Source organism: Bison bison, unplaced genomic scaffold (genome assembly GCF_000754665.1).
Source record: "Bison bison bison isolate TAMUID 2011002044 unplaced genomic scaffold, Bison_UMD1.0 scf7180017864134, whole genome shotgun sequence".
Taxonomy (NCBI): Eukaryota; Metazoa; Chordata; class Mammalia; order Artiodactyla; family Bovidae; genus Bison; species Bison bison.
This window is the reverse complement of record NW_011494706.1, coordinates 6460059-6463095: the sequence shown is the minus strand read 5'-3', so window position 1 is coordinate 6463095 and position 3037 is coordinate 6460059. Positions and strand designations below refer to the sequence as shown.

The window sequence follows — 3037 nt, the reverse complement described above, 5'->3', positions numbered from 1 at the left end:
CTTATTTTGACAGTTCTCTCTTTGGCTTCTAAGCCGCCAGTGGCTCCCTGGGTGTGGTGTCTAACATCGGGGATGCTACAAAGGGAACTTTGTGCCATTTAACAGGCGACAGTTTTCTGTTTCATCTTTTTGTTCAGATTCAGCCTATAGATACCAGGGAAACAGAAATACTTTTCTCACATAAGGTCACTGACATTTAATGCTCAAGTATGGAGTCTTTTCTTCTGTTAAATGTAAACATCAACAATACCTGGTCTCAATCAAATATGCTAAACTCTTTAAAAATATCCGTGGACTGATTATAATTTCAAAAGTTTCTCAGCTCCTCTCTCCCACATGACAGGAGTGGGGAAAAATAATGATTCTAACCTATTATATTCAGTAATGCTTTTAAAGTAGTTTATAGTTCATCAACTTTAAGACCATATGTATGCATGTATATATATATAGTTGGAGATATATAAAGGTCAAAATGACTGGTGTGAACAAATTTTGAGAATGCCTTGACACACTCTTGGTTTCCTAGGGGCCCTCATCTTCCTGTTTTGAAATAATCATGAACACAAATCTTATTAGTAGTAATCATTGACAAAGGAGCTACAGGATGCCATTCTCAAGTGACTCCTCCAGTTACCTCTCTTGAGGATTAAGAGGTACCAAATCAGCAGAGCTCTTCAGGATGAGAACTGGGGCTCACCCACCTTCATCTCAAGGGATTCTCTGTTGTTGTTAGTTGCTCAGTCGTGTCCTATCTTTGGGACCCCATCGACTGTAGCCCGCCAGGCTCCTCTGAACATGGAATTCTCCAGGCAAGAATACTGGAGTGGGTGCCATTCCCTTCTCCAGGGGATCTTTCTGACCCAGGGATTGAACCCGAGTCTCCTGCATCGCAGGTGGATTCTTTACCACTGAGCCACCAGGGAAGACTAAGGTCCTCAGTAGCATCCCAGATATCATGCCCTGAGGAGTTGTTCTGCTTCACGTGACTGAGAGCTGATTGGGGGAAAGACCATTCAGAATCCTGGCTGCTGCCCAGGAAGGCTACTCACACTGTCTTTTGATGGTCTGACAAACTGAAACCACACACAAGCCAAGCTCAGTTTTATTTTCCTAAGCATAAGTTTAAGTTTTCATTTTAATTTTTAAACCAAATTGCTGTATGAGATGGATGTGAAGGAAGCACTTAACCTAAAAAATAGCCTCTGGGGGATGTTATCTTTGATTAAATATTCTGTTGGACTTCTAATAACATCTTAAGTTCTGGAAGGCAGAATTGCACACGACCACAAATTCCTTTACAGTCTTTTATGTTAAACTTTCCAAAGGTCTTTGCATTGTTTCTGTATCATTTTTCCCCACTGCCCTACATGACCAGAAACCCGCTCACCACCTTAAGTACACTTAATGATCCATTTCTTTTTAGAAGAACATTTACAAAGATAGTCTTAGTTAAATATACCAATATAGAATTAAAAGACTCATATTTCTACTTTCAATAGTTTTACAAGTAATGGCTTAGGTACAAACACATGTTTTTTTAATTAAAAACTACAGCTGGAGTTTATAAAAATAGCAGTTTCCTCATAAGCATAAAAAAATAAAAGTGTAATGATTGGGAAACTTACCAGCATTTTTCTGAAAACTTCTTCTTACATCAGAAACTTTAAATGGTTGATTTTAAATTTTTGCTTTCTTATTCTTCTTCTAATGGGTAGGAGATACGTGGTTGTAAGAATCCTTTTTAAAAAATAAGGCTTTAAGTTGTGAAGTTTACTTGTCTCCTGAAGCCCTGACCCTGTGCAGAAGCAGAGCGAGGAAGTAGAAATGCAAACAGTTTCAGTTTTGCTTCTGAACATATTTCTTTAGGTTTCTAAAATATTAAATGTATATAAATATATGTTGCTGCTGCTGCTGCTGCTAAGTCACTTCAGTTGTGTCCGACTCTGTGCGACCCCATGGACGGCTGCCCTTGACATTACAGAAAATCAACAAAGCTGAACCATTGCTGAGAAACTGTTCACCAGACAGAGTTTCAAGTCACCCAGAGTTAAGAAATCGAGGTGAAAAAAAAAAAAATCTACAGGAAAAAAAAAAATACTGGGAAAACACTGAAAGCTCAGAGTAATCCAAATGTCTGTTACAGGCTGAATTGTTTCCCCAGATTCATAGGTTGAAGCCCTAACCCTCCTTATCTCAGAATGTGACTGTATTTGCAGAGAAGGTCTTTAAAGAGTTAATTAAGCTAAAATGAGGTCATAGGGTGGATCCTAATCCAGATATGACTGGTGTCCTTATCAGAAGAGATTGGTGTTACATGCTCACACAAACACACACACACACGCACACACGACATGACCCTGTGAAGACATAGGGAGAAGACAGCCATCTACAAGTCAGAGATAGAGGCCTTAAAAGAAACCAACTCTGACAAATCCCTGATCTTGGACTTTAAGCCTCTGTGAGCAAATACATTTCTGATTTTTAACTCATCTTATCTGTAGAAATTTGTTATGGCAGTCCCAGTAAACTAATACTTATGTACATTGGGTCATCATGAATTTCATTATTTTTTAAAAACTAGAACATTAGTTTTTAAAATTATGAATATAATTGAAGTTCGTTTTCAAACTTAAGAAATACAGAATATAGAAAGAAGGGGAGGAACCATATTCAAACATATCCGAATGTAATCTTTGTTTTCCATTATACTTTTTTCTATCCATATATTTTAAAAATATAAATTTAATATTTGAGAAATTTTACCAGATAATCATGTATGGAAACATATAATTTCAAATAGGGAGTGAACAGTGAATCACATTTTATTTCCTGAATTATTCTGATATGAATATAAAAATTCAGAACCACTGGAATATGACAACTTTGGGGGTTGTGTATATAGTTTTTGTTGTTTGCATTTTAAAATTGGAGGAAAATTGCTTTGCAATGTTGCATTAGCTTCTGCTGTTGCTTTTTAAAGAAACTGAAACTGCTACATCTGCTGGTAGAAGTGCTTTGTTTTGCTTTGAAGTTTTGA

At 37.0% G+C, this 3037-nt stretch overlaps 1 protein-coding gene across 1 annotated transcript in view; it reads right to left on the bottom strand.

Moving 5' to 3' along the window:
* LOC104988452 (sterile alpha motif domain-containing protein 9-like) overlaps positions 1 to 2088 on the bottom strand; it is a 39418-nt gene extending 37330 nt beyond the window's left edge. The window contains exon 1 of the mRNA XM_010839782.1: positions 1626 to 2088. The gene's annotated coding sequence lies outside the window, so the exon portion shown is untranslated. The remainder of the gene's footprint in view (positions 1 to 1625) is intronic.
* Positions 2089 to 3037: the final 949 nt, after the last annotated feature.